Source organism: Saimiri boliviensis, chromosome 16 (assembly GCF_048565385.1).
Source record: "Saimiri boliviensis isolate mSaiBol1 chromosome 16, mSaiBol1.pri, whole genome shotgun sequence".
NCBI lineage: Eukaryota > Metazoa > Chordata > Mammalia > Primates > Cebidae > Saimiri > Saimiri boliviensis.
The window spans coordinates 61,947,482-61,969,188 of NC_133464.1; the positions used below are offsets into that span (position 1 = coordinate 61,947,482).

The following is a 21,707-nucleotide window of genomic DNA, read 5'->3' on the forward strand; positions in this document are numbered from 1 at the left end:
CAAATTCTTCAGCAGAAGAGCTGAGGAAAGGATTAAAATGGGGCTTGAGTCCTGGTGGTATGAAACCACATAGAGGGAGATTTTAAGTGCTAACAACTGCTACCAAAACAAAACAAAAACAAAAACAAAAACAAAAACAGAAAAAAATAGGAAGTTAAATCCAGGTACTGTGATTGCTCACCTGATTTTTGGTTCTTGTGATGGTGCTTTCCTGTGTGCAGATAGTTGTGAAAATTTGGTGTTCCAGAAGTGAGAAGATAACTAGTGTAGACTTTTCTTTCTCTACTTGCTCCACCCTCTGTGTGTTTTTTTTAATTACTTCTGGAAAGTTATTGGCTATTATGTCTAAAAATATTTATTCTGTTTTGTTCTCTCTCTCATCTCTGTATGCTACTCCAATTACATGTATGTTAGAAAGCTTGGTATTATCCCACATGCCTCTCACACTGTGTTTCCACAAACTTCTCTTTCTGATCTCCAGTATGAAAAATTTAATTGACATTATTCAAATTCATGCATCATTTCTTCTGATGTTGAATCTGCAGTTAAGCTTTTCCAATTTAGTCTTAATTTCAGATACTATGTTTTTCAATCTTAGGTTATACATGAATTAGTTTTTAGGGATTTTACTTCTCTTTTGATGTTCTCCATGTTTTTGCTCATTTTGTTCATCTTTTACTCCCATTTATTTAATCTACTTACAGATTAATTTAGCCTATCATAGTCAATTTAAAGTCATTTTCTTTCTTTCTTATTTATTTATTTATTCAATATATTTTATTGCACTTTAGTTTCTGGGGTACATGTGAAAAACATGCAGCATTGTTGCATAGATACATACATGGCAATACGGTTTGCTGCCTCCATCTCCATCGCCTGTATCTGGCATTTCTCCCCATTTTATCCCTCCCCAACTCCCTAACCCCCACAGTCCCTCCTCTAGTCTGCTCCAATAGACCCCAGTGTGTGATGCTCCCCTCTCTGTGCCCATGTGTTCTCATTGTTCAACACCCGCTTATGAGTGAGGACATGCAGTGTTCGATTTTCTGTTCTTGTGTCAGTTTGTGGAGGATGATGGTTTCCAGGTTCATCCATGTCCCTACAAAGGACATGAACTCATCATTTTTTGTGGCTGCATGGTATTCCATGGTGTATATGTGCCATATTTTCCTTGTCCAGTCTATCATCAATGGGCATTTGGGTTGGTTCTAGGTCTTTGCTGTTGTAAACAGAGCCACAATGAACATACGTGTGCATGTGTCTTTATAATAGAATGATTAATAATCCTTTGGATTTATCCCCAGTAATGGGATTGCTGGGTCAAATGGAATTTCTATTTCTAGGTCCTTGAGGAATCGCCACACTGTTTTCCACATTGGTTGAGCTAATTTACACTCTCACCAACAGTGTAAAAGTTTTCCTATTTCTCCACATCCTTTCCAGCATCTGTTGTCTCCAGATTTTTTAATGATCACCATTCTAACTGGCATGAGATGGTACCTCAATGTGGTTTCGATTTGCATGTCTCTAATGACCAGTGATGATGAGCATTTTTTCATATGTTTGTTGGTCTCATATATGTATTCTTTTGAAAAGTATCTGTTCATATTCTTCACCCACTTTTGAATGGGTTTGTTTTTTTCTCATAAATCTGTTTTAGTTCTTTGTAGATTCTGGATATTAGCCCTTTGTCAGATAGGTAGATTGCAAAAATTTTTTCCCATTCTGTTGGTTGCTGATTCACTCTAATGATTGTTTCTTTTGTGTTACAGAAGCTGTGGAGTTTGATTGGGTCCCATTTGTCTATTTTGACTTTTGTTGCCAATGCTTTTGGTGTTTTAGTCATGAAGTTCTTGCCTATGCCTATGTCCTAAATGGTTTTGCCTAGGTTTTCTTCTAGGGTTTTTATGGCGTTAGGTATTATATTTAAGTCTTTAATCCATCTGGAGTTAATTTTAGTATAAGGAGTCAGGAAGAGGTCCAGTTTCAGCTTTCTGCACATGGCTTGCCATTTTTCCCAACACCATTTATTAAATAGGGAATCCTTTCCTCATTGCTTGTTTTTGTTAGGTTTGTCAAAGATCAGATGGTTGTAGATGTGTGGTGGTGCCTCAGAGGCCTGTGTTCTGTTCCATTGGTCTATATCTCTGTTTTGGTACCACTACCATGCTGTTTTGATTACTGTAGCTCTGTAGTATAGTTTGAAGTCAGGTGTCATGATGCCTCCAGCTTTGTTCTTTTTGCTTAGAATTGACTTGGCTATGCGGGCTCTCTTTTGGTTCCTTATGAAGTTTAAGGTGTTTTTTTTTCCAGTTCTATGAAGAGGGTCATAGGTAGCTTGATGGGAATAGCATTGAATCTATAAATTACTCTGGGCAGTATGGCCATTTTCACAATATTGATTCTTCCTAACCATGAGCATGGAATGTTTTTCCATCTGTTTGTGTCCTCTCTTATTTCCTTGAGCAGTGGTTTGCAGTTCTCCTTGAAGAGGTCCTTTACGTCCTTTGTTAGTTGTATTCCTGGGTATTTTATTCTCTTTGTAGCAATTGTGAATGGCAGTTTGTTCTTCATTTGACTCTCTTCAAGTCTGTTATTGGTGTATAGGAATGCTTGTGATTTCTACACATTGATTTTGTATCCCAAGACTTTGCTGAATTTGCCTATCAGTTTCAGGAGATTTTGGGTTGAGATGGTGGGGTCTTTTAAATATACACAATCATGTCATGTGCAAATAGAGACAATTTGACTTCCTCCTTCCCTAATTGAATACCCTTTATTTCTTTTTCTTGCCTGATTACTCTGGCTAGAACTTCCAATACTATATTGAATAGGAGTGGTGAGAGACAGCATCCTTGTCTAGTGCCAGATTTCAAAGGGAATGGTTCCAGTTTTTGCCCATTCAGTATGATATTGGCTGTGGGTTTGTCATAAATAGCTTTTATTATTTTGAGATACATTCCATCAATACCTAGTTTATTGAGAGTTTTTAGCATAAAGGGCTGTTGAATTTTGTTGAAGGCCTTCTCTGCATCTACTGAGATAATCATGTGGTTTTTGTCTTTGGTTCTGTTTATGTGGTGCATTAAGTTTATAGACTTGCATATGTTGAACCAGCGTCGCATCCCCGGGATGAAGCCTACTTGATCGTGATGGATAAGCTTTTTGATATGCTGTTGCAATTGATTTGCCAGTATTTTGTTGAAGATATTTGCATCAATGTTTATCATGGATATTGGCCTGAAGTTTTCTTTTTTTGTTGAGTCTCTGCCGGATTTTGGTATCAGGACAATGTTGGTCTCATAAAATGATTTGTGTAGGATTCCCTCTTTTTGGATTGTTTGGAATAGTTTCAGAAGGAGTGGTACCAATTCCTCTTTGTATGTCTGGTATAATTCGGCTGTGAATCCATCTGAACCTGGGCTTTATTGGTTAGAAGGATATTAATTGCTGCATCAAGTTCAGCCCTTGTTATTGATCTATTCAGTGTTTTGGCTTCTTTCTGGTTTAGGCTTGGGAGGGTGCAAGTGTCCATGAATTTATTCATTTCTTCCAGATTTACTGGTTTATCACGTGGAATTGTTTGTAGTAATTTCTGATGGTAGTTTGCATTTCTGTGGAATCAGTGGTGATATCCACTTTATCTTTTTTTATTGCATCTATTTGATTCCTATCTCTTTTCTTTTTTATTAATCTGGCTAGGGGTCTGTCTATTTTGTTGATCTTTTAAAAAAACCAGCTCCTGATTTTTTAATTATTTGAAAGGTTTTTTTTTGTGTCTCTCTCTCCTTCAGTTCTGCTCTGATCTTGGTTATTTCTTGTCTTCTGCTAGCTTTTGAGGTTTCTCCTCTAGCTCTTTCAATTTTGATGATAGGATGTCAATTTTAGATCTTTCCTTGCTTCTCATGTGGGCATTTATTGCTATAAATTTTCCTCTAGAGACTGCTTTAAATGTGTCCCAGAGTTTCTGGTATGTTTTGTCTTCATTCTTTTTGGTTTCGAAGAACATCTTTATTTCTGCCTTCGTTTCATTGTTTATCCAGTCAACATTCAAGAGCCAGTTGTTCAGTTTCCATGAAGCTATGTGGTTCTGAGTTAGTCTCTTAATCCTGAGTTCTAATTTGATTCCACTGTGGTCTGAGAGACAGTTTGTTATGATTTCTGTTCTTTTGTATTTGCTGAGGTGTGATTTCCTTCCAATTATGTGGTCAGTTTTAGAGTAGGTGTGATGTGCTGCTGAGAAGAATGCATATTCTGTGGATTTAGGGTAGAGAGTTCCATAAATGTTTATTAGGTTTGCTTGGTCCAGGTCTGAGTTCAAGTGTTGGATATCCTTGTTAATTTTCTGTCTTGTTGATCTGTCTAATATTGACAGTGGAATGTTAAAGTCTCCTACTATTATTTGTGTGGAAATCTAAGTCTCTTTTTAGTTTGTTAAGATCTTGATTTATGTATCTGGGTGCTCCTGTATTGAGTGCATACATATTTAGGATCGTTTTCTTTTCTTGTTGCATTGATCCTTTTACCATTATGTAATGCCCTTCATTGTCTCTTTTGATATTTGTTGGTTTAAAGTCTATTTTATCAGAGACTAGGATTGCAACTCTTGCTTTTTATTGCTCTCCATTTGCTTGGTAAATCTTCCTCCATCCCTTTATTTTGAGCCTATGTGTATCTTTGTATGTGAGATGGGTTTCCTGGATATAGCACACCGATGAGTTTTGACTTTTTATCCAATTTGCCAGTCTGTGTCTTTTAATTGGGGCATTTAGCCCATTTACATTTAGGTTAATGTTGTTATGTGTGAATTTGATTCTGCCATTTTGATTCTAGCTGGTTGTTTTGCCCATTAGTTGATGCAGCTTCTTCATTGTGTTGATGCTCTTTACCACTTGGTATGTTTTTGGAGTGGCTGGTACTGATTTGTTCCTCCCTATGTTTAGTGCTTCTTTCAGGAGCTCTTGTAAGGCAGGCCTGGTGGTGATGAAATCTCTGACAATTGCTTGTTTGTAAAGGATTTTATTTCTCTTTCACTTAGGAAGCTTAGTTTGGCTGGATATGACATTCTAGGTTGAAAGTTCTTTTCTTTAAGGATGTTGAATATTGGCCCCCACTCTCTTCTGGCTTGTAGGGTTTCTGCAAGAGATCCACTGTGAGTCTGATGGGCTTCCCTTTGAGGGTAATCTGACCTTTCTCTCTGGCTGCCCTTAGCATTATTTCCTTCATTTCACCCCTCATGAATCTGACAATTATGTGCCTTGGGTTTGCTCTTTTTGAGGAATATCTTTGTGGTGTTCTCTGTATTTCCTGAACTTGAATATTGGCCTGCCTTGCTAGGTTGGGGAAGTTCTCTTGGACAATATCCTGAAGAGTGTTTTCCAGCTTGGATTCATTCTCCCCGTCTTATTCAGGTACACCAATCAAGTGTAGATTAGGTCTTTTCACATAATCCCATATTTCTTGGAGGCTTCGTTCATTTCTTTTCACTCTTTTTTCTCTGTTCCTTGCCTTCTCTTTTTTTTTTTTTCATTAAGTTGATCTTCAACCTCTGATATCCTCTCTTCTGCTTGGTTGATTCGGCTATTGAAACTTGTGTATGCTTTGTGAAGTTCTCCTGTTGTGTTTTTCAGCTCCATCAATTCATTTATATTCTTCTCTAAGCTGTTTATTTTCATTAGCATTTCATTAAACCTGTTTTCAAGGTTCTTAGTTTCTTTACATTGGGTTAGGACATGTTCTTTTAGCTCAGAGAAGTTTGTCATTACCCACTTTCTGAAGCCTGTTTTTGTCAATTCATCAGACTCATTCTCCATCCAGCCTTGTTCCCTTGCTGGTGAGGAGCTATGATCCCTTAGAGGAGTAGAGGTGTTCTGGTTTGGGGTGTTTTCAGCATTTTTGAGCTGGTTTATCTCCATCTTTGTGGATTTATCTACCTGTGGTCTTTGTAATTGGTGACTTTTCAGATGAGGATGCCCTTTTTGTTGTTGATGAAGTTATTTCTTTCTGTTTTTTATTTTTCCTTCTAATAGTCAGGCCCCTCTGCTGTAGGACTGCTGGAGGTCCACTCCAGACCCTGCTTGTTTGGGGATCACCTGCAGTGGCTGCAGAACCCTAAGGGTTGCTGCCAGTTTCTTCTTCTATTATCTTTGTACCAGAATGATACCTGCCAGATGTTAGCCTGAGCTCTCCTTTATGAGGCATCTGTTTCGTTATATGGGGGTTGGGAGCTGCTTGAGAAGACATGATGTCTCTTATAGGAGCTCAGGTGCTGAGCTGTGAGCTCTATTTTTTCATTCAGAGCTGCTGGGCAGTTATGTTTAAGTCTGCTGCAGCTGAACCCATAACTGCCTTCTTTTCCCAGGTGCTCTGTCGTGGGAAGGTGGGTCTTTATTTATAAGTTCCTGATGTACTGCTGCCTTTTTTCAGAGACGAGGAGGTAGCCTAGTCATAGTCTGCCAGCAGAGGTGTTGCTGAGCTGCTTGTGGGCTCTGCCCAGCTACTGTGTGAACTTCCTTGCAGTTTTGTTTATAGAGTTATACTTAGAACTGCCTCGGTAATGTTGGTCTGCCTCTGTATTGGCGGACTGTCTCTGTAATGGGGACTGCCTCGGTAATGGCAGACTGCCTCAGTAATGGTGGACTGCCTCAGTAGTGGCTGATTGCCTCAGTAGTTGTAGATTGCCTCGGTAATGCACAGCTGGACCTTCCCGGGTCCAGCTGTGCTTGCTTGAATCTCTCAATCCACAGAGTTTCAGATTGCTGGTCTTTATTGGGGGGGAGTGGGGGTGGGACTTGCCAGGCCAGATCACCTGGCTCCCTGTTTCAGCCCCCTTCTTTTCAGTTGAATGTCTGACTCTGTCTCCCAAGCTTTCCGGGTGCCAGTTGAAATGGCTGCCCACTTTTGTGCAGAGACCCACTGTGCCGGCTGAAACAGCCATACTGGAGAGTTGTAGTGCTTTTCCACTCAGGAATCTCCTGGTCCGTGGACAGTAAATATTCATCTGGAGATGAGGTGATCACTCACCCTCTGCATTCTCACTGGGAGCTGCACTCCAGAGCTGTAGCTATTCAGCCATCTTGGATCCAGCCTCAAGTCATTTTCTTCTAATGCCATGACTTTTTAATCTGTTGGTCTCCTTTCATTTATTGTTTTTTAACTTTCTGACTATCAGTCACATGTTACTCTTTCACATCTCATACATTTTTATGGTATGCTGGCTACTGCATTTAGTAATTCTAGAATTATAAAATTCTAGAATAGCTTTAGATTTGTAGAAAAATTGTGAAATTGTATGTTCTACGTACCTCTGTGAGAAAACATTTTAAATGGTCCATTTTCAAAGCATGATAAATCTAAGTACTGGCAGCCAGCCTGTGTGTGTGACAAACCACACAGCTCATTCACCTAGAAAGTCATAATAAGAAAACAGAATGTAGAGGAGGGGTCAGCCCATAAAAGGGAAAAAGTTTCATTTTGGGGAAATGAAAACTTAAGCAGGGAAGGGGAATGGGGTATAGTTTTATAAGGGGGATAAAGAAACTTAGGTGGCATCTGGGAAGATTGTAATACCTTAGTACTTGACCAGTGAGGAACTGGGTGAGGGACTTGCATGCTAGGGATTACCTGCTGTAACTGCCTCAGGTGTGCCTGCCTACCAGACACCTGATCTTGCAAGACTTCTTAAAAGTCTTGCTTCCATTGTTCTTCATGTCTCTGAGTCCATTCTTTGGGTTTGGATGCTTAAATGTGTTTCTCACACCCCACATCCAGTTTCTCTTCTTTTAAATATCTTACATTAATATGGTATGTGTGTTATAATTAATGAGCCAACACTAACATATTATAGGCATCTCACAGAGATATTGAAAGTTTGGTTTCAGACTGCCACAATAAAGTGAATATCACACAAAAGTGAGTAACACATTTTTTTGGTTTCCAGTGAATATGTAAGTTATGTTTTCACTATACTATAGTCTATTAAGTGTGAAATAGCATTATGTCTTAAAATGTACATAGCTTGGTTAAAAAATACTTCATTACTATAAAATGCTGACACAGAGATATGAAGTGAGCACATGCTCTTGGAAAAACGGTACCAATAAATTTGCTTAATGTAGGGTTGCCACAGACCTTTATTTCATAAAAACTGTAATATCTGCAAACTGCAATAAAGCAAAGTGCAATAAAAAGAAGTATGCCTGTATTATTAACTAAAAGCCATACTTCATTCAGATATCCTTTAATGTTCTCCTTTTCTTTGGCATCCCATCCAGGGTACGTTACATTTAGATGCCATATCTTCTTAGGCTTTGTTTGGTGGACAGTTTCTGATTCTCCTTGTCATTAATGACCTCGAAAACCTTGGTATTGATTACACATTTTGTATGATATTCCTTAATTGGAAATTGTCTGTTGTTTTCCTTGTGATTAGGCCGGGCTATGGATTTTTGGGAGGAAGACCATAGAGATGAAATGCCATTTTCTTTACGTCATATCAAGCGTACACACTACAAACAGGACTTATCACTGTTGATGTTAATTTTTATAAAGTAATGGTCTTCAGGTTGACCCCCTGTGAAATTGCTCTTTGTTTCCCCTTTCCATGTACTCTTTTTAAAGAAAATATAAGTGCAGCCCACACTAAAGAGTGAGGAGTTAAGCTAAGTACTCCTCCTTGGAGAGAGTGTATCCCTTGCATCTCTTTCAGCCATAATCCACTGTTATTATAGAGGAGTCCTGTTGATACAGCAGTGAAGTAGGAAGGATGCATGCTTTTTAATCTTAAGATTAATTATCAGTCTCAGTGGGAATATATTTCTCATGTGTGACTTTCACGACTTTGTTTTTTCCTAATACGGCTGCTTTTTATTTCCCGCCTCCTTTCCTTGGCCACAGTGTTTCCAATCAATTCCCAAAGCCTCTTATCCCTGTTGACTTTCTTTCCTCTTCTCTCTTTAGCTACAGGAAGGTGAGGCAGGAAGGCTAGAGGTGTCTGAGGTGGGAGAGATCCCTTTCCCCAGCTAAGAAAGTCTCACACAGTCTTTTCTCCTAGAAAGTAGTTTATTGTTATGAAGAAGGATCTGGGTGTATTCACAACTGGTACTCTTCCCTTACCCATGTCAAAGCAATGAAGGGATCTTCTAAAGCACACAGAGGTTTGGGAACCCCTAAGGAGATTTTTTTTTTAAACTTTGTGCTAGTTCAAACAGTCTCTAGAAATTTATTGAAATTACCGTTTAAGTGTTCCCACCATTGTATCACTCCAGTGCCTTGTGCTTCAGGTGTGACTCTCTGCATGTATCTGTTTCTTTGGATTTTGGAATGATAGGTTTTCCTACAACCTTAGTCCTTTAACAGAGCCTAGAAAAGTCATTGATTTTCAGTTTATTCAGGTTTGAAAAGATGAGTGACAACTTTTAAGCTCTTTTAAAAGCTGAAACAAAACCCTGCACGTTATGTTTCAAAGAACTGTAGATACTGGAATGAATATGATTTTCCTACTTTTGCTTTCAAATATTTGTAAAGCTTTAAGTCCAAAAGACTGTCTATATGGAATGATTTTAGAAGTTTTGTCATCTTCCTTCAAAAAAATCCAACAAAAACAAATCTGTCTTTTCCATGGACTAATACTTTAATTTTCACACAAGGGAATCCTTTATAAACTTATATCTGTGTTAAAGACAATAATAATTTGCTTGGTGATGGCAACAAGATGATAGAATAAGAGGTCTCAGGCTTCACTACTTCCCACAGAGTTAAACTAGCAGCTATCCACAGATAAGAACACCTTGGTGAATACCTTTCAAATAGAAAAAGGGCCCAAGTCACCTGTGTGGTCCATGAAATGAAACAAAGCTGCATGGAAAGGGTAAGAGAAAGGGTAGGTTGTTGCCCTCACCCTACCCAAGTTGGCACAGTGCCATACAAGGAGGAATCTCCAGGGACCAGTTTCTACAGAAGAAAAGAGAACTGGAGGTGGACATTCAGCTCTCCTAATATTCTGACATGCTTCCCAGGAAACCCACTCCCATCTCACCTCAAAGACAACACAGTGGAAAATAGCACAGCACAGTTAGGCCACTAGGGGTTAGGTAGAAACAAAGCAAGGTGGCAGAGCTGACAGCAGTGAGCACATGAACCTTGGTGGTAGCTCTATGTACCTGTCAGTGGGGACATTGAATCAGAGGTACTAGCTAACAGTGTAGCCCACCCACAAAGCCATGTTGGTCACTACCAAAAACAGAGGGATGTTTTACCTGGCTTGAATTCCTAGATAGCCAGTCTCTAGGACTAGTCTCAGACCTTACCCAGGCCAATATCCTTGATGAACATAGATGCAGAAATCCTCAATAAAATCCTAGCAAGCAAAATTCAAGAACACATTGAAAGAATCATTCACCATAATCAGTGGAATTTCTCCTTGGAGGTAAAGATGGTTCAACATACACATATAAATAAATGTTATATATCACATTAGCATGAATGAAGGACAAAAACCATTTGATCATTTCATATCATTATCTCATTAGATGCAGAAATCACTTCACAAAGTAAAACATCCATTCATAATGAAAACACTAAACAAGTTAGGTGTAGAAGAAATGTACCTCAACATAATAAAAGCCATATATGATAAGCCCACAGCTAACATTACACATGGTGAAAAATTGAAACCCTTTCCTCTAAGATCCAGAACAAGACATATACACTCACTCTTACTGCCTATATTCAACATGGTATTGGAAGTTTTTGCCAGAGCAATTAGGCAAGAGAAAGAAATAAATGGCATTCAACTAGGAAAGAAAGAAGTTAGTTTGTTGCTATTTGCTGATGATATATTATATATAGAAAATCCTAATGCTTTCATCAAAAAACTGTTAGGACTAATAAATGAAAACAGTAAAGTTGCAGGATACAAAATCAATACACAAAAAGCAGTAGTGTTTCTATACATTAACAACAAACATTTCAAAAAAGAGAGAACAATTGTACTTAAAGCAGCTATAATAAAATAAAATTAAGGAGGAATAAATTAAACTAGGGAGGCAAAAGATCTGTACACCCAAAGACTTTAAACCATTAATGAAAGAAACTGGAGAAGACACAAATGAATGGAAAGATATCCTATGTTCATAAATGTGAAGAATATTGTTAAATTGTCCATACTACCCAAAGCAATCTACAGATTTAATGCCATTCCTGTCCAAATTCCAATATAAATTTTCATTTTACAAAAATTAAATTAAAAAATTCTAAAATTTATATTGAATCCCAAAAAACTTCAACTAGCCAAAGCAATCATGAGCACAAAGAACAAAGCTAGAGGCATCACATTACCTAATTTCAAGCTATATTACAAAACAATAGTAATTAAAAAAGAATGACACTGACATAAAAATAGACTAATTGACTAATGGAACAAAATAGTGAGCCCAGAAATGAAGCCATGCATGTACAGTCAATTGATTTTTGACAAAGCTGCCTAATATATATATTGGGAAAAGAACTCTTCAATAAGTGGTGTTGAAAAAACTTGTATATCCCTATGCAGAGGAATGAAATTAGACCCTTATCTCACTTCATATACAAAAATCAACTCAAATAAAAAAATGTAAGACCTAAAACTGTAACATTACAGAATAGATATTAACAGCGAAAAAGCTTCATGACAGTGGGCTGGGCAATGATTTTTTGGATATGACCTTAAAAGCACAAGCAACGAAAGCAACCATAAACACTAGAACTGCAACAAATTACAAAGCTTCTGTATGGCAAAGGAAACAGTCAACACAGTGAAGAGACAACGTACTGAATGGGAGAAAATATTTGTGAACCATACATCTGATAAAGCATTAATATCCAAATACATAAGCAACTCAACTCTATAGAAAGAAAACAATCTGATTAAAAAATGGACAATGTGGCTTGGCATATATAAAGGGAAAAATGGGCAAGGGACTTGAACAGGTATTTCTCAAAATAAGACATATGAATAGTCAACAGATATTTGAAAAAATGCTTCATATAACTAATTATTAGGAAAATGCAAATTAAAACCACAATAAGATATTACTCCACACCTGTCATAATGGCTAGGAACCCTTGTACACTCTTGTTGGGAATGTATATTAGTATATAATTATGAAAAATTGTATGATTGTTCCTCAAAAAAATACATAAAATAGAATTACCATATAATCCAGCAATCTGGGTATTTACCCCAAAAATTTGAAATTTAGTATGTCAAAGAGATGTCTGCACTCCTATGTTCATTGCAGTACTATTCACAATAGCCAAGTTACAGATCAGTCTAAGTGTCCTTCAAGAGATGAATGGATAAAGAAAATGTGGTATATGTGTGTATATATATGTATAAAATACACACACACACACACACACACACACACCCCATGCTTTCACACATGCAATGGAATACTATTAAGCCTTAAAAAAGTTTTTCTCATTTGTGACAACATAGATAAAATTAGAAAACATTATGCTAAGTGAAATAAACCAGACAGAAAGGCAAATACTGCATGTTCTTACTTATATGTGGAATCTAGAACAAATGAACTAAAAAAAGCAGAGTACAATGGTAATGTGTTAGTCTTTTCTGTTGCTTCTAAGAGAATGCCTAAAATTGGGTAATTTATAAGAAACAAAATTTATTTCTTATAGTTCTGGAGGTCGGAAAGTCCTAGGTTGAGTGGCTACCTCTAGTGAGAGACTTTTTGTTGGTGTTGACTCTCTGAAAAGTACTAAGGAAGTGCAGGGAATCACAGGGTGAGGGGGCTGAGTGTGCTAATGTGTAACTCAGGTCTGTCTTTCTCTTCTTATAAAACCACCAGTTCCCTTCCTCCCCATGATAACTCATTTATCCGTTAACTCATTAATCCTTGAAAGGATGAACCATTAAATGGGGGCAGAGCCTTCATGCTCCAGTCACCTCTTGAAGGGCCTACCTCTCAATACTACCATGTTGAGGATTAAGTTTCAACATGAGTTTTGGAGAGGACATTGAAACCATTGCAGGTGATGACTACAGGCTGGGAGTTGGAGGAAATAAGGAGATAATGGTGAAAGGGGTACAAATCCTCAATTATACAGAAGAAGTAAATATATATATTTTTGAAATATCTTAGCATGGTGAATATGTTACTGATACCCCAGAGGTTCAGTCTAGGTCCTGCTGCTCACTGCACAGAAAGTCAATGACTGAGATGATGAGTAATGCCAAGAAAGAAGGCTCTAATCGAGTGCTACCACTGAGAATATGGGAGATTAGTCTCAAATCCATCTCTCTGATCTGCTAAAACTAGGGGCTTATATAGTAGGGAAGAAATGTAACTATGTATGGGAAAACAGGAACTGGAAAGAGGTAAGAAAGCAATTCATGATGAATGAGGGGCCTGGTGCCTCATTGTCTGGATGTGGTAATCTTGTGAGTTTCAGTTCTTTGGTACTTTTTGAGAGGCCTGGAGGTGTTCTCCTGAGGAAGGAACTCTGGTAAAACAAATATAGGTTTCAAGCTTTAAGACCAGAAGGGTCAATTTCTATGTTTAACCAAAACAAACAAACAAACAAAAAACTGTCTATGGGACTATTGGTTTGGCTTTAGTCCCCCCTTTCTATTTATCAGTGCCTCGGTCATGGGTAATCTGGTTGTTGATCTTGCTGGCTGGTTCATGCTAAAGAGGGGCATTGTGGGTAGTTCCATACCATGAATGGCTCCCCAGGAGTCAAAGGTTAATCTAACACTATCATTATCTTCTGAAACACAATCTTTCTCTCTCCAGTTCACCGCTTTTACCAAAGACTCATCTCAGCAGGACCAGTCTACCTGCAGAATAAGCTTCAGTCTCATAGACTTGGCCTGATTATCCAGACAAAGTGTGGCAAAAATCATTGTCCAAATAGGCTCTCCTAAACTGGCCTTGCTGGAACCTTTCACAAGGTCATTTCAGTCAAAGTCCTGGGGAAATAACCAGTTCATCTAATTGTGTCCAGTTCTAAAACCAAACAGATTCTTATTGAATTTATGCAAACAGGCACATTGCTATGAATTAAGTATATTCACACCTAATTTATAAATTCTGGAGAAATTAGTCAGAGTAAGAAATGTGCCTCAAATTCTGTTTACAACATTTTACTATACTCAATTGTTAAATGCTACAGATAGCTCAAAATATAAAAAGTTCTCCAGACTTTCAAGAATCAGCAGTGTTTCAAAGAAAGACATAAAAATTACTTCAGTCCCCTATTAGTTCAGTCCACACAATCAACTGCTGTGTCTCTTGAAAGCAGTTCATTTTGATTATCAGCTTCTCCTGGTTCTGAAGACAAGGCTTCAACTGGTAACAGTGCTCAAGATTTAGCAGGGGTCAGTGCCTTTTTCAGACCCAGGAGTTAAAGCCCTTTTACTTAACAGAACAAGGATTAGTTAATAGAATATTTATACTAAAGAAAGTCCTGTTATTCTAACATGTCACAAATTAAAACACTGTGATTTGGTGTTCACTAGTTACTGTCTGCAGCACTTCATATTGTTGTATTAAAGTTATTGGGTTACTCCTTGCATATACCTAATTACTAGGATTCTGCTGATGGAATTGTGATCAAAAGCACCAAAAAGTGGTAAGTCCTGTGCCAAGCTTATCAAAGTAAGACAACTAACTTTTCTCTCCATCATTAAAAATGGTAGATGTAAATAGAAGTTTTGGAAATTCAGTGAGGATAAATAATCTCCTTTTACTTAAGTATTATATGACAAAACAGGGACAAAGTAAGAACAAGCACACAATAATTTCCTTTCAGCTATTTAAAAGAGCATCATCACACATTTTCTTTTCTTTTTTTGTATTTGGAATTTTTATTTTAAGCTGCAAAAACAAAAGCAAACAAACAACAAATAACTTGAAAATAGGCTTGTCAAATGATGTAAATTCATCTTTTCCAGGGAATCAGAAAGTAGATCCTACCATAAAGAAAAGATGCTTAGTTAATGGAGCTCAAATTTAAAAGTACAGTTAAATTCAGGCTAACGTCTGAAAATCCTGTTTTAATCAACTCACTATGGTACCAGTAACTATACTAAGTCAGATTACTTTACAATTAACTATGTTACCTATAACACAATAGTCCATTAACAATCTAATATAGTTATTGGATGTGGTCATATTGGAAATTCTTAACCATACAGTTGTATTGCCTTTTTTTTTTTTTTTAAATAATGAATTGTCTTAGTATAAGTCACTGCATTTCTCTAGCAAAGTAATGAAAGGCACAGCTAATCCAAGCAGACTTAACTCTATTCAACAACCAGCTGAAAAAATACTTTGGTTCTTCAAGGAAAAAATTATGAAAAAGTATTTTTTTCAACAGTTGTTAATTTTCATAGCTGTACTCCAAGAGCTGCATAAAATTATTCCAGAAGAACCCAATTATGTAGCAATGCATGAACGTGCGTGACAGAATTTGTCCATTCAACATATCTGGCAGAAAAACTAGTTAAAATGCTAGGTAGAACAAATTGGTCTTTATCAGTTTCCTGTCCTTAAAAAAAAATTATCTAGTCTACCAAGAAAATACAAAAACATAAGGCTTTAAGTAAATAAAAGTTGTGTTTAGGCTATTACAGTGCAGATTTCCTCAAGACCACATACATCCTGCTTCACTGCTGCTTGCACTCTGCTGGATTTTGATCCTTCTTCCGGTCATAATCTGGATCATTTTCCTTATCTCCTTCTTATTCCCCTTCCTCATATGCTTCCTCACCTTCTTCATCATAATTATCATCATCATCTTCACTAGCTTCTCCAGTAAATTATAACACTGATCTTGGGATTATATACTCATGTAAAAAGTGACCAGTTTTGAAGTCTGCAGCAAGGATAGCTTCGGCAGCATCATCCAGATCTCCACTCTTAGGCACTTCAGGAGGGGTAACAAAATTAAAGAAAGAGTCACTGGAAACTGTTCTAGTCACAGTACAAACTATCCCACATCCCTTGTGTTTCTGCTGCTGCTTACTGGTTTTCAAAGTCACATTCTTTTCTTTTTTCTGATCTATCTGGCACCCTGTACAACCCGTAACTTCTGGTCCATCAAAAGAAGAGGGATCAGAATCATCTGGTTCTAACTTCATCCTATATATCTTTGTCAGCACTTCATTTGTAAAATACTCATTAGGCTCAAAGTGAAATTCTAAGAGAAAACTCATAGGCTGGCCAGCATCTGAGAACTTCACTTTAATATCTTTCAATTGCTTTAGGATAGGGTTATGTTCCTGAACCGTATCACTGAGCAAGTCAACATTCTTAAAAACAGTTATCCAAAATTCAAGAATTCCTTTGGGGGTCTTCTTTTTCTTCATGCTTTTTCTCATCTTCAATCTTGGCCTTTTCTTTCAACTCTGAAATCTCATCTTCATCTGGTTTCCATTCACATTCTTCTTCCATAGGTTCATAAATTGCATTAATAATCTCAAATCGCTTATCAAATAGAGGCCAACAGGGAACAGGATACTTCCTTTGAAGATCGTGAGCTTCCTCATAGAATTTGGCTTCTATCTGTGCACATTTAACCTGTGTCGTGGACCGTCCAGACGGGTAGGCACGTCTGCCCGGGGGTCTCTCGACCTGCAAGAGGGTCCCAATACCTGGAAGAGGGAGTGCGCCTGAGAAAATAATAAAGACAGAGAGAGACAAAGCGAGGCACTCCCGTGTGAGACCCCTAAACCTGCAGGTTTTTGAGAGCATCCACTCGTCTTTTAACTACCATAGGCAGGCTTTCAATGTAACCTGTTGGTGTTTCTACCAGACCATCAAGTCTTTCCTGAAGGGCTGCAAGAATCTGAGGATTTTGCATCATCTGAACAGTTAGCTGATGTGCTTTGATTTTTGCTTCTTCATCAGTTTCTTCTTCTTCCACTTTTTCAATGTCATCCAAATCTTATAAGTTCAGAGTGTTGTTCTCTGTTGTTAACATCTGCTACGTTATAAGAACTCCAAATATCGATGGCTAGAATGAGGAACCAGGCGGCCGGAGCAGCACAAGCAGTGACTGCGGGTGGCAGTGGCATCTGGAGTAGCAGGAGGTGGTGCCACGAGCAGATGGCGCTAAACAAGCCATCACACATTTTCAAGATTGGTTTCTAGATACAGTAGTGACAACTGATTAGGTAACTTGCACCACTAAAATCTTCAAATATGGTAAATAATAATGCATTGCACATTTCAAAATCACTGAAAGTTTCAAGTGTTCTCGCCACAAAACATAAGTATTTGAGATCATGAATATGTTAATTAGGTTTATTTCACACTGTATTCATAAATCATAGCATCACATTGTACTCCCTAAATGTGTATAACTATAATTTGTTAAACTACAATACAAAATAAAGATTAGAAAAATCAACCTGTTTTTTAAGATCATGTCAGTGGCTTTCTGATTCTTTTCTGACAAGTTGTTTTAATAGGAAGAGAACTCAAGAATATAGTGTGTGGAATCCAAGAACGAGAACACTGGAGACACAGGAAGGGTTATGGGAGGGAAAGAATGTAGATATGACTTGGAAGGTTGGGTTGACACAGACATTTTACCTACTCAGATATTTTACTTGGGTCAGCCAATGTGAACTACCAGTTTAACAAGTGGGGAAAGTAGAACAGTGCATGTGTCAGCCTCAACCCTCTTATGAGGCTGCACATTTTGGTTCCTTTATTTTACCTATTCTCTCTGGGTTATCCACATAGGGACAGAGCCACATGCATTATTCCTACCCCCTGACAGCCACACTGATCTGCCTCTCTTTCCGTCTTTGAGAATTTTCCTTAGAAGTCAAGGTCAAGTTGCAAGGGAGAACTGTAATTGGCCTGGTTTGATACCCTTGGGTTAAGAGGGAGTAAGGAACAGTTGTCACAGCAGCCTTCTTTCTTAATGATCACAGGTGATCCTATGCTGAGAGGAGTATGGTATGTTTTACAAGCTTTTCAAGAAGGGGCAAAATCAGGCAGTGAGAAAGCAAATCTCTTCTCTCTAGTGCAAAATGTAGAGGAGCTGTGATAATGCTTAGAGCACGATGCAATACGTTACAAGCACTCAATAGCTATTAAATGAGTGAATCAAGTGCTGTGGGTTTCTTCCCTCTTACTTGTCTTTATGGCACCTTATTACTCTTTGGGTATCTGAAACTTACGCCGATGCTGCCTACTGATGTCCTGATGTCCCTCAGTAACTTCTATAACTTTTCCCAGTGTTTTTCTTCTCCAAAAAACTCTGGCATTTGAAGGTCTTACAATCCAATTTAACCCAAGTTACATACCACCTTGAACTTTTGCCGTTGTCTCATAAGTTAGGTAGAGTTTATGTGGAAAATAGAGAGGCACATCATTGGGGCCGTCATTGCTTTCCCAACCTGTTTTGACCAAAGAGTGTCCAAGGAGATCCTATCTTCAGAAACCAGCAAGAGTCTTAGTAGGGTACATACCACTGAAGTGGTCACTGCTTAAGGGAGTTTCCTGGCCTGCGTTAGAGTTACACTTTTGTTCTTTCCCATTCTTAAGAATCGTAGAAACTCCATTTGGAGAAGAAACCAGGTTTCTATCCACTCCATGGCTATTCAAAAATTTTTGTATTTGGTTTACAGCAGAGAGAAGGGTGTCTGCTTACTTTTTTTTTTTTTTTTTCTTTTTTTTATTGCATTTTAGGTTTTGGGGTACATGTGATGAACATGCAAGATTGTTGCATAGGTACACACATGGCAGTGTGCTTTGCTGCCTTCCGTCCCCTCACCTGTATCTGTCATTTCTCCCCATGCTATCTCTTCCCACCTCCCCACCCCCCGCCCCTCCCCCATTTCCCCCCAACAGACCCCAGTGTGTAGTGCTCCCCTCCCTGTGTCCATGTGTTCTCATTGTTCAACACCCGCCTATGAGCGAGAATATACGGTGTTTGATTTTCTGCTCTTGTGTCAGTTTGCTGAGAATGATGGTTTCCAGGTTCATCCATGTCCCTATAAAGGACGTGAACTCATCGTTTTTGATGGCTGCATAATATTCCATGGTGTATATGTACCACATTTTCCCTATCCAGTCTATCATCGTTGGGCATTTGGGTTGGTTCCAGGTCTTTGCTATTGTAAACAGTGCTGCAATGAACATTCGTGTGCACGTGTCCTTGTAGTAGAATGCTTTATAATCCTTTGGATATATACCCAGTAATGGGATTGCTGGGTCAAATGGGATTTCTATTTTTAAGTCCTTGAGGAATCGCCACACTGTCTTCCACAATGGTTGAATTAATTTACATTCCCACCAACAGTGTAAAAGTGTTCCTATTTCTCCACATCCTCTCCAGCATCTGTTGTTTCCCGATTTTTTAATAATCGCCATTCTAACTGGTGTGAGATGGTATCTCAATGTGGTTTTGATTTGCATTTCTCTGATGACCAGTGATGATGAGCATTTTTTCATATGTTTGTTGGCCTCCCGTATGTCTTCTTTTGTAAAGTATCTGTTCATATCCTTTGCCCATTTTTGAATGGGCTTGTTTGTTTTTTTCTTGTAGATCTGCTTTAGTTCTTTGTAAATTCTGGATATCAGCCCCTTGTCAGATGGGTAGACTGCAAAAATTTTTTCCCATTCTGTTGGTTGCCGATTCACTCTACTGACTGTTTCTTTTGCCGTGCAGAAGCTGTGGAGTTTGATTAGGTCCCATTTGTCTATTTTGGCTTTTGTTGCCATTGCTTTTGGCGTTTTGGTCATGAAGTCCTTGCCTACACCTATGTCCTGAATGGTTTTGCCTAGATTTTCTTCTAAGGTTTTTATGGTATTAGGTCTGATGTTTAAGTCTTTAATCCATCTGGAGTTAATTTTGGTGTAAGGTGTCAGGAAGGGGTCCTGTTTCTGCTTTCTGCACATGGCTAGCCAGTTTTCCCAACACCATTTATTAAACAGGGAGTCCTTTCCCCATTGCTTGTTTTTGTCAGGTTTGTCGAAGATCAGATGGTTGTGGGTATGTTGTATTTCCTGTGAGGCCTCTGTTCTGTTCCATTGGTCTATATCTCTGTTTTGGTACCAGTACCATGCTGTTTTGATTACTGTAGCCTTGTAGTATAGTTTGAAGTCCGGTAGTGTGATGCCTCCTGCTTTGTTCTTTTTGCTTAGAATTGACTTGGCTATGCGGGCTCTCTTTTGGTTCCATATGAAGTTTAAGGTGTTTTTTTCCAGTTCTGTGAAGAAGGTCGTTGGTAGCTTGATGGGAATAGCATTGAATCTGTAAATTACTTTGGGCAGTATGGCCATTTTCACGATGTTGATTCTTCCTAACCATGAACATGGAATGTTTCTCCATCTGTTTGTATCCTCTCTTATTTCGTTGAGCAATGGCTTGTAGTTCTCCTTGAAGAGGTCCTTTACGTTCCTTGTTAGTTGTATTCCTAGGTACTTTATTCTCTTTGTAGCAATTGTGAATGGCAGTTCGTTCTTGATTTGGCTCTCTTGAAGTCTATTACTGGTGTATAGGAATGCTTGTGATTTTTGCACGTTGATTTTGTATCCTGAGACTTTGCTGAAGTTGTTTATCAGTTTCAGGAGATTTTGGGCTGAGATGATGGGGTCTTCCAGATATACAATCATGTCATCTGCAAATAGAGACAATTTGATTTCCTCCTTTCCAATTTGGATACCCTTTATTTCTTTTTCTTGCCTGATTGCTCTGGCTAGAACTTCCAGTACTATATTGAATAGGAGTGGTGAGAGAGGGCATCCTTGTCTAGTGCCAGATTTCAAAGGGAATGCTTCCAGTTTTTGCCCATTCAGTATGATATTGGCTGTTGGTTTGTCGTAAATAGCTTTTATTGTTTTGAGATACGTTCCGTCAATACCTAGTTTATTGAGGGTTTTTAGCATAAAGGGTTGTTGAATTTTGTCAAAAGCCTTCTCTGCATCAATCGAGATAATCATGTGGTTTTTGTCTTTGGTTCTGTTTATGTGGTGAATTACGTTTGTGGACTTGCGTATGTTGAACCAGCCTTGCATCCCCGGGATGAATCCTACTTGATCATGGTGGATGAGCTTTTTGATATGCTGTTGCAATCGGTTTGCCAGTATTTTATTGAAGATTTTTGCATCTATGTTCATCATGGATATTGGCCTGAAATTTTCTTTTCTTGTTGAGTCTCTGCCGGGTTTTGGTATCAGGATGATGTTTGTCTCGTAAAATGATTTGGGAAGGATTCCCTCTTTTTGGATTGTCTGGAATAGTTTCAGAAGGAATGGTATCAGCTCCTCCTTGTATGTCTGGTAGAATTCAGCTGTGAACCCATCTGGACCTGGGCTTTTTTTGGGTGGTAGGCTCTTTATTGCTGCCTCGACTTCAGACCATGTTATTGGTCTATTCAGGGTTTCGGCTTCTTCCAGGTTTAGGCTTGGGAGGTTGCAGGTGTCCAGGAATTTATCCATTTCTTCCAGGTTTACTAGTTTATGTGCATAGAGTTGTTTGTAATAATCTCTGATGATGGTTTGGATTTCTGTGGAATCTGTGGTGATATCCCCTTTATCGTTTTTTATTGCATCAATTTGGTTATTCTCTCTTTTCTTTTTTATTAATCTGGCTAGTGGTCTGTCTATTTTGTTGATCTTTTCAAAAAACCAGCTCCTGGATTTATTGATTTTTTGAAGAGTTTTTTGTGTCTCTATTTCCTTCAG

At 38.3% G+C, this 21,707-nt stretch overlaps 1 long non-coding RNA gene and 1 pseudogene across 1 annotated transcript in view; one reads left to right on the top strand and one right to left on the bottom strand.

Moving 5' to 3' along the window:
- LOC141581630 (uncharacterized) overlaps window positions 1-21,707 on the top strand; it is a 358,748-nt gene that overhangs the window by 51,119 nt on the left and 285,922 nt on the right. The gene's annotated exons all lie outside the window — the stretch shown is intronic.
- LOC101048829 (nucleosome assembly protein 1-like 1) lies at window positions 15,662-16,936 on the bottom strand (annotated as a pseudogene).